This window comes from Erigeron canadensis, chromosome 2 (assembly GCF_010389155.1).
Source record: "Erigeron canadensis isolate Cc75 chromosome 2, C_canadensis_v1, whole genome shotgun sequence".
NCBI lineage: Eukaryota > Viridiplantae > Streptophyta > Magnoliopsida > Asterales > Asteraceae > Erigeron > Erigeron canadensis.
In genome coordinates this window covers 3,530,931-3,544,864 of record NC_057762.1, presented here as the reverse complement: position 1 = coordinate 3,544,864, position 13,934 = coordinate 3,530,931, and the positions used below count along the sequence as shown (strand labels likewise).

Here is a 13,934-nt window from a genome sequence, read left to right as displayed (position 1 = left end):
TTCCATCACAAAATGAAAAACGATACCGATACCGAATCCCCTTCGGTACCGAAATGACACAGGTTATACAATTCATGGGTATATACTTGTTTCCATAAACACATCGAGTCACATTGATAAATTTGACTTTTAAAAGTCAAATACACATTTGCAGATGAACATATACACGACTATCCCATACAACTGCTTTCATCATAGAAAAAAAGAGAAAATTATATTTTTGGAATGTATGTGGAAAAAAAAAAAAAATGAGAGAGAAAAAATGGAAAAATGAGTTGTATATGTATTCTGATCAGATTTTCCCCCTTATAAATCGGTTAACCGCCTTTCAAAAAAAATATCTCGGTTAAATAGCGGAGCAAACAATCAATCAATTAAAAGAAGAAGAGAAAAGTGAGTTTTTTTTTTTAATTGTATTTTATTTATTAAACCTGAATTATTGATTCCAATTTTATCTTTACTTTTTGGTTTGTAATTACTAGGGATTTTAAAGAGGAATCAATGGAGAATCCCAAAAAAAGTGAGTTTTTTATTTTATAAATTGATTTATTGTAATTGTAACTGCAATTGTAATTGTAATTGTAATTGTAACTGCAATTTCATTATTTTTATTTATTTTAGGGACTCTGAGATGAGTATATCTGATAGGAGGGCCTTGCATAAAAAGTGAGTTGTTATTACTCGAAATACTTGTTGTTTTTATTATTATTATCATTTTATTTATATATTTATTTTATTTTTATTTATCTATTTTTTCTATTTATCACGAGTATTATTAAAATGCTGCTGGTGGTGTTGTTATTCTGCCTTAGGGCAATTGCTGAAAAGATCCTGAAGGAGCGAGCAAGGTTAGAATGGGATGGAGAAAAAATGCGAAAATATCGTGACAAGCAGGTAATCGCTGACTTTAAATATAAATAATAATACTACAACTGTAATGATCACTAATACAACAAGTAGTATGTTTTTGTTTTCGCCGACTGAGTTTCTATATATGATGAAGATGCATTTGTATTATCATCGAATGTGCATTTTAAGGTCGGAATTTAGTATGTTTTTGTTTTTGCCGTTTCTGCAGTTTTCTTCATATTGGTTATTGTTATTATTATTATCATTGTTATATGTATATATAGGCTGTGCGGGCTAAAGCTGCTCCTAGAAAAACTTTTGAAATCCCTATCTTAGAAGATGATCAAAACTTGGATCCAAATGTATGTAAACTTCTTCGTTTTGGCTATAGAAGTTTGATTTTTTTTATCCTTTCGATCAATATTCATTATGAACAACACTTGTCTCCACTTGCAGTATTATCACTTCAAACGGTTGAATACAATTGCTAATCGCAAGTACACAGGAGGCGTCGATTATGCTAACAGATTGGTTATCACTGAGACTATGCCCATTCCTGACTTTATAGCCAAGTATACAAGCATAGAACCCAACACGTTTTCTCATATGCTCCTTGACGATTGCCTAGCTGGTGAGCACAACTTTTGCTTTACTTTTTATCATCATAATCTGTCATTATTATCTATCATGGTGATTTACATAAGTTTATTCTTTCCAGGGAGACTTATGAGCAAAGAATATTCATCAGACGTTATAACTTATGAGTTGGCTGGCTTCGATGGACAGATTCAGGTCAAGGCTTTTCCAAGGTCGTTAAACTAAGTGTTCCGTATCCATATTATTATTTTCCAAAGAAACTACAATTCTCAACTGAAGTACACATCTTTTTTCAGATTTACTTATGAACCAAAAGATGACTTTCTTCAGATGCATTCTGATTTGAGAGTTGGAGACTATGTTTGTGTTAGAGGGTTTCCAGGTTAGCAATTTCATATTCCACATTTTGATTTGTTTTAAGATTGGCTTCTATAAAGAGTCTAACCTTATTTTTGTCAACCCGCTCCACTCATGCTTTGTTATTTTTTTTCTCTATAAATATCCCATATGATTTGGTTGATGTCATCGATACACACGCACACACACACACGGTGATATCATACAGGTTTATTTACAGTTTCTGAATGAGTTAGTTGGGCAAGCTAGGTAGGATGGGTAAAACAACAAATTTCTGGCACTAGTTTAGTTCACAAAATTTTACGAGTAGGTTTTTTTTCTTATTTTCTTTTTAAATTATTATTTTTTCTGCATTTCTATATTTATTATTTATTTATTTTTCATTACTTCTATATATTTTTTTGAGAGTAAATGTTCTCTACCTAAAAATATTTTTATGCTTTATTTCAAGGCTATATCAACAGTTGTGGATGGATTGACCTATTTGTTTAACTTTGTATGCATTCCCCTTCAACACGCGGGATCTCTTTTTTAGCTATTTTTTTAGAATTAATTTTACAAGATAGGCATGAAATATAACCCATATATCTTTCAAGTAAATGGGTAATATTTACCATCTCTAGAATTTTTTTTTTAGCTACACATTTTTTCCCTCACTTTTTTCTTCGTTTCTCTACGTCAGCAATTATTGCAAGAGAGCTGTGTATTGTGCCAAATTCAGTCATGCGTTCGTCTTATTGTCTTTATAAGATGCCACCCATTCTACCCATGATTGAGGTAAAACTTGTTACGGTTATCTATCTATGAGGTAATGCCATGTGGTTTTGTTAGTGACCTAAAATTGTATTTTCAATCTACAGGAGTTTGATGCATCAACTCCAGAAAGTGATGGATATCCGGGTGCTTATATCTTAAAAGATCAGGTATTCAATACTAGCTAAGTCAAGCATAAAGCCATATGATTTAAAAATAAGCTAAGTCGATAAACATAACATAATATTGTAGTCATCTACCTGCTCAGTTTGAGAACTCAGAATGGTTTTTATCAGTTTTTGATGTTTTCTGGTGATTTTGGGTGCTTAGTTGCTTACAACTGTGTTTGATATGAGAGGAGAAAGAAAGAATTAAGACTTTAAGAGAGTATGCGTTATTCTTTATGTGTGGTGTATAGAATGTGTTTGTGTTAGTATGGGTTTTTATATGTGGGTAGGTTTGGACTGTATATTTTTTACTGTAGATACATAGATAGCATTAGATGGATAATGTAGGTGATAGACGCAAGGGGCGTACTGTGTGACATGGGTCATTCGGCGTGACATTTGAAGTATATTCTTCAATGAATGACATTGACATAAATATTAGTGTGTTTCCAGCTTTTGATTATTTTATTTTTAAAATAGTGTAGCTTTGACTGACATAAATAGCACTTCAATGGCTGACACTGCATTATCATTTGTTGATTGCCTGTAATCATATTGGACACTTCAATTGTGTTATCATATAACTTGACTCCCTGTTCCAACTGCTGCAAAGTTACCCGTTAATCCCTCCCATATCCATTTTCCCGCTTCAACTCTTCACCTCATGACTAAATTGATTCATATTATAGTGGTGGTAAACATGCGATTGTCCACCTTCTCAGGATCTGACATCCTCGGAGTTCAAAGTGATATACGCATGGACAAAAGTTGTAAACATATTGGACACTTTAATTGTGTTATCATACAACTGACTCCCTGTTCCAACCGTTGCAAAATTACCCGTTAATCCCTCCCATATTCATTTTCCCACTATAACTCTTTACCTCATGAATAAATCGATTCATATTATTGTGGTAGGAAATATGCTATTGTCTTGTAATCATATTGGACACTTTAATTGTGTTATCATATAAACTTGACTCCCTGTTCCAACTGTTGCAAAGTTATCCGTTAATCCCTCCCATATTCATTTTCCCACTATAACTCTTTACCTTATGAATAAATCGATTCATATTATTGTGGTAGGAAACATGCTATTGTCCACCTTCTCAGGATCTGACATCCCCGGAGGTCAAAGTGATATCCGATACACGGACAAAAGTTGTATCTTATATTAGACATTTCCTCGATAATCTTGGTTTTTTGCAGGTAAACCCTGAGTAACTTATCTGTTGTTTTTTTTGTCTAATTATAGTTAGTGGTGGTATATTTAGATATAAACCTGTCTATTTATTTTCTATTGAAGGTCGATTCTCCCATATTAACTATGGTTCCTGGTGGATCTGATGTACGTCCTTTTGTGAATCCTTACAACGACCTAGGCATGAAATTGTTTATGGAAATTGCTCCTGAACTTTATCTGAAGCAGTTTATTGGTGGTGGAAAAGAACGTGTATATGTGATTGGACAACTATTTAGACACGACGGGATTCGTCTGATACGTTGTCCTGAGTTCATGTGTGAGTTCTATATGGTTCTTGCGGATTGCGACTACTTGATGAAGCTGACTGAAGGAATGTTAAGCGGTGAGCGCCGTATTCTATTTCTGTCTGTAAAATCCTAGGCGTCAAAGCAATTTTACAGAAAGAAAAGACTACTTTCAACATTAGTCTAGTTCTCTAAAATTAACAAGAAGTTGAGGAACAATGTCAAGCTGCATTTTACCTCTTTCCTTTTAAGCTTATCATTTTCATTTTTTCTTTTATTTTACCTGTTTCGCGTGACCTGGAGTAGATTGGTTGGAATTGAACCAGGCATGTTTGCTTGTGTTAGCGACTATATTTACTAACACATAATGAACCAGGCATGGTGAAGGAGCTGACAGGTGGCTACAAAGTTGCATATCATGCCAATGGGTATGATAATAATCCGATTGAAATTGACTTCACTCCTCCTTTCAGGTCATTTGCTTACTGGTGTACATCTTTGGTTTTATTTCACAGCCTTTTCACTTGTATTTTGCAACTGTTTCACTAAGCTGATCCAAATGTTTTCAGAAGGATTTCAATGATTGAAGAGTTGGAAAAGACGGCGAATCTTAGCATACCCAAAGACCTTAAGAGTGAGGAAGCTAGACAATATCTTGCTGATGCATGCAACAAGTTTGATATCAATTGTTCACCACCTCAAACGACAACACGATTGTTTGAGAAAGTAATGGTTCTGTCTTCCAGCATCTGTTATATAAGTATATATCGGTGGGATATTGTATCGGTCCAACAAGCTTGAATTTTGATATTTCTATCAAGTATGAATTATATATATATATATATATATATAGACACACATACATAATTTCATAATATTTAAATTACCGTTGTCCCACCGCTATCCCGCCGTGATAACCAATATCTCAAATACCCAAGACGGACATTTGATTCATGACCGCTATAACTGTATAGGTTCTCATTAATGTATATCGTGATATATGTTGCTAAAATATTATTCAGCTTTCAAAGCACTTCCTAGAGGACACGTGTTAATCCTACTTTCATAATGGAGCACCCTAAAATAATGAGTCCACGGGCAAAATCAGTGCATGGCAACGTAGGATTGACTGAACGTTTCCAATTGTTTATCAACAAGTTTGAGGTACGCCAGCTAGTTGTGCAGTTTTGACATTTCTAGTTATGTACATCATGTTTTATTTATGCTACTTTCTGTTAATCATACGGGTTTTTTTTTTTTATTCCTTTAGCTCCTAAACTCATACACCGAACAAAATGACCCTGTGTTGCACCGCTTTCGATTTGCAAATAGCTCCTAAACTCATACACCGAACAAAATGACCCTGTGTTGCACCGCTTTCGATTTGCAAATCAAGTAAAGGTACGCCACGCTCTATCAAAATGTGCCGATATTGATATGTAGAAGAAATTGAAGTGAGATTTTAACCCATCATTTACACCTGAATGGGTTGTTATCTTAGCCAAAAAGTAAAGGGTTGAAAGTGGATAGAGTGTATTTTTAATTTGTTAAAGCTTTTAATTATTTTTTGAATAATTAATGTAGAATTTTGAAATTCTTTTGTAATTGTTTTTGACACTAGTTATACATAAGTGTCATCAGGCAGTAGCCAGTAAGTGCTTTGCAGTCCAAACTTAATATCATAATTGCCTAGATGAAGTGCTACAGAGTTCACCAGAGTGTATTTCTAGTCATTGAAATCTTCTAATAGATTTTTTCTAATAATATATGACGCACTAGTTGTTCGTAAGTTCATTTTTTCGAACGATGTTCCTTGCCAGCCTTCATCAACCTGACCTGTGCGGAATCACACCAGTTTGGCTCAAACGGGTCACAAATCGCCCAAAATGTCCTTTTAATGTATTTTAAAATTATTTTGTGAAGAATGTTTTATTATAATTTAAGCAATATATTCTTTATGTAGCTTTTTGTAGAAAAAACCCATTATGAAACATTTTGGAGTTATTAACGCTACTTAAAATCAATTGTGAAAAATTCATCCAGGATCAACAATCAGGAGATGGGCAGACAGTGTTATCTATGGCTCTTGATTACGGTTTGCCAACAACTGGTGGGTGGGTTTTGGGTATTGATAGGCTTACAATGTTTGCTCACTGATTCACCGAACATCAAGGTTTGTGTTTTTTTTTTTTTTTTTCTCATTTCTCTAGTGTTTTAACCTTTTTCATTGGTAATATTTTCGAGTACTTTGTTACTGACCGGTCAACTTCATTTGTCTCTGTCAGAAGTTATACTTAACCGATCATGAAACCAGAACTACACCATGAACAAACCATCAAAGGTACACACATCCCTCAGGACTCGTCTTCCAATTTTATTTGTTGGATGTGCATATATACACATGCGAGTTTCAGTTCGCTTTCTGTGAAGTTTACGGTGCTACTATAAGTGTTGAACCTTAAAGACTATTGTATTACATAGAGACATGATGATAACGTGTACATTAATGATTTGTTGCAGAAGATAGCGTGGCAAGTGAATTTAATAAAAAATTTTGAGGGTGAAGCTGAAGATTGTATGCCAACTCTGGAACCAATGGTTACTTCGCAAGCACTTGTCGCTTATGCAGTCCTAAAACACTACACCCGAATGGTGTCATCTTTTACTAAGTTGTACTAGATATTGTATTACTTAAAGTTTAGTATTAATACTAAACGATTTTTGAAGAGGCAGCTGACAGTTAAGTTTATCTATGTAGCTACTTATATAGTTATATGCAAGTAGCATGATAAGCTTGGTTGGTGGGGGTTCGGTCAACTTTTTTATAAACATGTGGCCGTTAAGATAGCATTTGCTGAGCAAACTAGTGCATAATAAATGATTCGCCCTCTTGGGTTACGATCAGATTTCACTCATCAAACTTGATCAAAACAACCCTAAAACTAGGGATACACACAAGAATTGGAGTAATCTATAGCCAAAACCTTGCAAATTGCAATAACCTTCAGAAAATGAACACAATATTGTCTAGAAAGACACTAATCTATCATCCTTTAGTTATAAATATATAGATATAGATAGATGTCAAATGAAGATGCCATACAAGGAAGCCTAAAGTTGAAGAGTTAGATCGCATGAATGGTTACCGTGGTATCCTTTTAAGAAACATCTACTATTAAGACCCACATCTTTAAGATCAGATAGTTTTTTTACTTCTTCATTATATTCTGTTAATAATCTAAATATATCTCATAAGCTTGATTAACAAGACTACTATTAGGTTAAAATTGTTTACTTAAAAATGAGTTATCTCAAGTTTATTTAAAAATGAGTTATCCAAAGTTTTAATGACTTAAATGTACGTCTTTTTTGATTAGATTTGAAATGGATATAAATATGACCTTATTATCTTTATATATATATATCTAAAGTTGTAAGAGTAGAATCAATGCTGAAGTTTGAAGGATTAATTGTGGTTTAAAATATTTACTGGTAATTATGATTTTACTTGGCCTATAGATTAATCTTCTCTTAATGTTTGGCTTTTATTTGTGTGGTAATTAAGTTAATCGAAGTGTATATATGAATGAATTGATTAGTCTGTCAATGGATTGAATGAGGTGCACCCTTTGAGTTTCCTCCGTTCATATATCTGGTTCAGCTGATATCATTAATATTTTTGTGATATATTTAGAATTAATGTCTTGAATTTTGGTGGGGGTTTGAAAAGGTTGAGAAGTCATTTACGGTTGATTTTTAATTAAATTGGGCTAGGTTTTTAATACATTGATTGATGATAATGATAAAACCATCATGTGGAGAAGATATGGTTAATCAAGATGCACCTGATTAAATCTTTTGTATTCCTTCCTCTTAAACCACTTTTTTTATCCTCCAAATATAGTATTTCTTCATGTTTTGAGTTACTAATGTCCATCCTTTTCTCCATCTCTCCATATATATAGACACACACATTTGTATCTATAAAAGAAATTATATCTATACACAATTGTATCTATATATCTGAAAATTATTCAATTTTCTGATTTTAATGTTTGGATAACAAATTCTGATTACCGAGATTTATTTCAAAGTTTTGTTTATTTTCAAGAGTGTGTTCTTTTTTTCTTTTTTTGAGGAGTTTGTTGATGGCCGAGATTTATAGGTGTTGCAGAAAAGAGCTAATATTCAACGGGCAATTCTGTTATTATATGACGTTATAGTATTTGTTTATAAACCCCAAGTTTGTTATCTTCTCGATTAGCTCCTTTCTATTTCCAATAGTAATTTTCTTCCTACATGTTTGCTTTGTAAACATCATTTATTTTATGCAGACTACATGTTTGATGAGAACTTTGTATTTGGTAGAAAATGGGTAGACAACATTCTTTGTCTCTAATTTTTGTTTTGAATAGAGCACTTGAAACATATTGAACATCATAAGCTTGATGCCATTGTGAATTTTGCAGATGACAATAATATTTATTCACTTGAGCTGTATGAGTCTTTGAGGAACATGAGGTAATTTGTTTGCTTAACTTTGTATATAGTTAATTCTTTTATTTGTTTTTAGTTGCAACCTTATATTGTGATTGTTTGTTTACGTGTACGACTGTACGAGCGATTATGATCCTAAATGTTGATATGCTAGCGAATAAAAATGGTGTATGTATGATGCAGTTACTGATTACATTTGTTGGTAACCTGTGTGACAATCTATTATTCAATCATGGAGGTGTTTAGGATTGGATATTATAAACTGTCCTTTTACGTGTGAAATAACGTTGGTGCCTATAGAATACATTATTTTCTCTCTGAAATAGAGCAAAAGTAGCAAGCATTTTGTATTGAAAAAGCATAACTTTCTCAAAGTTTTTTGAGATAATTAATTTGATTTTCAATTTGATATTGGTGATATGCATATCACATTTTAACTCTAGGATAGTAAGATATGAAAGTTAAGAACTAATTTGGGATATAGTAGATTATATCGTAGTCCAAACACTAAATAATGAACTATTTTGCTATAAAGATTTGATCTTATCGATTCCATACGCTTAAACTTTATATTAGTGAGATTATGTCTGTTGGATTGGATGGCTCGAACCTTGACACCATGTTTGAGCTGAAAATGTAGAATAGAATACTAAGAAAGATTCAGGTTCATCGGCTGAAACCGTTATGGCAACACTTTCTGACCTATCGTCGGGTTGTGACATTCAGGTGTAACATTGAGATTGTTTATGTGCAAAATAAAAATAGTTGGTACAACTTTACTTTCACAACTCGCAAGTGCAGGAAAAGGGTTTCACGGAAGGATGACAAATTCTGGTGTGATGGCAGTGAAACAGGGGTTCTTTTCAGGGGCGAGGTATGTGTATGGCTTGCCAGTTAGCATAATTTGCAGAGTGGTGAAGGGTTTTTGCCGGTTATGTATGTTTGTGTTATTTATATGGAAGCCTATTGTTTTACTATAAAAATAACAAACAACTTGCGGCTGATGGTTAGTGAAATGCAAATTGCAGGCCTAACCATGAATAAAGTTAATCCCTTTTATGGTGTCTTTTGTATGCATATATTATTTTAATAGCGTTTACATTGTTAAAACGCCATGAGTGACTAGGTGGTAATTACAGATCTTCAAATATCCATTTTTCTACTTTAAAAAACCTATCTGTTATAAAGTAGATTGCTATTAAAAAACATTGCCATGATTATTTGTTCAGATAGGTTTTTTAAAGTAGATTGCCAACGATATAAAATAATCATGGCGAGGAAGCTATCAACACACCGACTATCTAAATTGAATAAGAAACAAATAGCGAAACCTAATGGTAATCCTTTCCATGTTATAATTTAGTTTTGTCTTTATGGTGTTTTGGATAATAATTTATGGTGAAGAATTAGAATAGGTTGACGATGTTTAGCTAAGTGTGAGACCTTTCAAGCGTAATGGTTGTAAGTTTGAACCGGGAGAGTATAGGCAGGCTGCAATCATTCTTGAAGATGTGACCAAGCCTGTGCTTGACAGATTTAGAGGGGAGACTCTAGAATTTCACAAAGTAAGTATCACAACAAAAGGTGAAAGATCCCTATACTCAAGGTTAATAGAAGCGTGGGTTAGGCCAAATGGGTCAAATTGGGCGTGGGCTAAAGTTGACTGAGTCGGGCCAACTTGCTATTCACTTTCTTTGTTTCCTTTTATTGTGTTTTATTTAATGAATCATAAATAAAATAATTTAGAATTTTTTTATAGCATACGCCAGTTGCATTGACCTGTCCAGCCTATATTTACATTTTATCCAGTTTTCAAAAACTTCGTGACGCACCATGATGTGGAATAAGCTAACACCCCTAAATTATATGTGGAGCTATTGTAGTAAATGTGATCCAAGTTAAGCAGCGATTGATGTGACAAAAACCTGGCTTTCCACATCATCTATTGGATCCTTTACTGTTTTCGTTTCCTGACTTGGTTTGTTTACAACTTGCAGGTAGTAACTTTTAGGTATAAGGTAGAGATTATTGATGTCTGAACTAAAAATGGTTGGTAATTGTCTACATGCACCACTGGAAAGTCAGAAAGGGGATTTCACACAGAGACCGCAACTCCAGGTGCGATGGCTGTGAGTCAGAGGTCTACTTTCTACAAGTGAGGTATGTATGTGGTGGAATAGTTAGCAGACTTGGGAAGGCAAAAAAAAAGAGTAGTGGTTTATATAGATATGTCTTAAAGGCTGCAAGCAACATTTTTATATCGAAATAGAATCGGAAACAAGTCCATAGTTAGTGACACCTATATTACAATTGAACTCAGTAATGAAAGCAATGATCTAACAGGTACAGTTTCTAGGCATCTCATGCCCTTTGTACACATATTCATTATGAATAAGATTTCTAGAATACGTACACGCAAGGTATTTGTTGCATCTTTATGCGTTATATCGCTATGGTTCAAGTGTTTTGCTGAATAGAGATTTCCAGAAAACTTCTGACTACATTGATCCACCTAAAATACTTATTTATAGAGGATACAAGTCTCATTCACAAATATGGGTTGCCAAGTATTGATCTTTTGATGAAGAGTTCCCAAACATGGAGAAACTTGAGATAGAGGTAAATAGCGCAAAGGCTATTTTGTATTCAGTTTGTTCTGATACTCATGCCTAAACATGCTGACACATAACAAATGCAAGCGTAGATTTTATATGATTCATGGTTTGATATATATGAGAGTGATGACTCTGTTAAGCTTGACAATTATTCGGATAATATATTTGGAGCATCTTTAGAGTTAGAGATTATAACTATGACTTCATAAAAGAGTTAATTTGATTTTGTGAAGTTGATCTTGGCTATGTCACCTGTTCCTGAAACATGTCAAATGGGTAGGTTTCTTTTCGTAGTGTATTTTTGATGCATAGAACATCCCACGTCATTTTTTAAACTTAATTACAACTTTGGTACTTATATTTGGACACTAACTTTTTTTAGACAAAGCTGTGTTTTGGTTCGACCCATTCATACCTGACTTTACAAAATATGGCTAATTTTGACCCATTACCCAACCCGTCTATTTTGCACTTCTTTTTATAACTAATATGCGAGAGGCTCTTAGAATTCATAATTGATAGGAAATAGATTGTCTATAAACAAGAAACAGGTGATTCGTAGAGCAAGGCATGTGGCAAAGTGCAGAGATCAAGTTCACAGGGTTGAAATGTCGGAACTAATCTTGATGGTTCAGGTTTGTGTATGTATCCAGTACGGGTCAAGTCAGGTTGTGATTTATCAAGTGGGTCATTGTTTGAGTGAATTTAGTGGAGCCTGAAACCTACAAGCCGGATTGAGAAATTAGTTAGTTTTGGGTTGAAAAAGAATGGGAAAATTGAAGATGGAAAAACTCTAGCATCTCCTTTTAGTAAATTCAATGTTATGAAAACAAATGCAAGCTGGATAAGATTCAAAAAGAGCAACTATGTTAGAACAATAAATTCTTATACAAGTCTACATTACACGAGTAAAAAATTATATACTTCTTTTAGAACTAATTTCGATAATCTGAGTGTATTAATTACTAATACTTGAACTAATACTATTTATGCTATTTCGTTATTCAATGTACAATGTAAGTCTTTATGTTATGAATAATATAATTATATGTGACTATATTAAATCAAACTTACTTGCATTGAATCACTCATGTGTCGATATAGGATAATTGCTTCTGCCGTGAGGTAGAACCACACATAGCGGTATTGTGATATCGTTGGAACTTTTCAAAAGTACCACATGTGGGATAAAACAAAACACAAATTTAGCAGTAGGGATTTTGCCTAATGAATTGTTTTGAATCTTAATGGATTTAGAATAATTAAAATACTTCATTATCTTAATTTTAGGGACTTCTGAAATTTCTTTTCTATTTATTATCATGCTTTTTTATTTACAAGTCGATGAATAATATAATTTCATGAAACTATTACTAATACCTTTTTAAAAACCGACAACAAAATATATGCGAACAATATATTTAAAACACGACGTGCGTAGCACGGGTCTTTAACCCTCGTTTATTTAAAAATTCATTTTATTCAATTTTAAGTGTTCTACAATTTATTGACATTTCTACACGACAAGTACCACACCTTTCAATCTTGAATTCTAGTGACGATTCTCTAAGCACTAAAACTCGAATGAACTTGCTTTTCTTCATATTTACTGTCTTACAATTGCACTAGCTTGTACATATCTTAAATCATGTCTCAACGGAAAATGAACAAAGGACAGGACGCTCGGGTGCGGTTGTCACATGTCTCATCTTGTTCCTGTCTTTCTCCAAATGACGTTTCAACTTCTGGATCATCACTTCCTTGTCTCTATGCAAGTCTTCTACTGCTTATACATTAGTTTCGCCAAGGGATGTACGGGATATGCAGGGTAGGTTTGATCCCAAATAGAGTTTCATAGGGACTCGATTGATTAGTGGAGTGCCACGGGGTGTTGTACCACCAGTCCACCATTATGTTAAGGGATCCCATTTCACCCATGTCTGTGTAGCATCCTAAGTCGTAACACATACTTCTTAGATATGATTCTAAGAACATGTTGAGTACTTCAGTTTGCTCATCAAATTGTGGGTGATAAGCTGAAGACATAACCAAATTGACACCTTGTAACTTCATAAAATCCTTCCAAAAGTGGCTTAAAATCATATTTTCAACTTATCACACCAATTTGAAGACATTTTCCATGAAGACTTCAGTCACAATTGCTACTCTAAAAAGATAACTAATTAAGCAATAAGAAATACATATTTGGTGAGTCTATCCCACCACCAACATGACTGTATGGTAAGCCCGAGACAAAGTCCATTAAAAATGTTAGTGAAAATGGATTTCATGCCCTCCAGTGAATGAGCTATGATATAAAGCGATGATTTCATGCCTCAGTTGTGGGTTTTTTACTATAATAATTTTTCCTAATTTTCAAAAGTTTATATTGCATGTTCTTTTGCTAACAGTAATACGAATGCTACTGCCTTAATAGCGCAGTGGCATCCCTGTGTTGCAATGAAGGTTCAGGCTCTGGGAGACCAGGGTTTGAATCCGAGCAATCAAAGGTTTTTCCCCCAATTTAGTGTCGTATCTTCTGTAGCGGCTAAATTGGTGTGGTTTTCCCTCCCTTGTGGTTCCCTGACTTGTGGATCGGTCGCTAGTGACT

The 13,934-nt window shown here is 33.8% G+C and overlaps 1 long non-coding RNA gene and 1 pseudogene across 4 annotated transcripts; both read left to right on the top strand.

Annotated features, from left to right (window-relative positions):
• The first annotated feature begins 213 nt into the window (after positions 1 to 213).
• Positions 214 to 6,937, top strand: LOC122588918 (annotated as a pseudogene).
• A 1,306-nt stretch (positions 6,938 to 8,243) lies between these two features.
• LOC122589777 lies at positions 8,244 to 11,087 on the top strand. Of its 4 annotated transcripts, XR_006322340.1 has the most exons (3): positions 8,244 to 8,586; positions 8,681 to 8,732; positions 10,706 to 11,087. It is a non-coding gene; the product is annotated as an uncharacterized LOC122589777 (long non-coding RNA). The 4 variants fall into 4 exon arrangements; XR_006322339.1 differs by having other exon boundaries at positions 8,244 to 8,732; XR_006322341.1 differs by lacking the exons at positions 8,244 to 8,586; positions 8,681 to 8,732 and adding an exon at positions 9,565 to 9,582.
• The last annotated feature ends 2,847 nt before the right edge of the window (positions 11,088 to 13,934 follow it).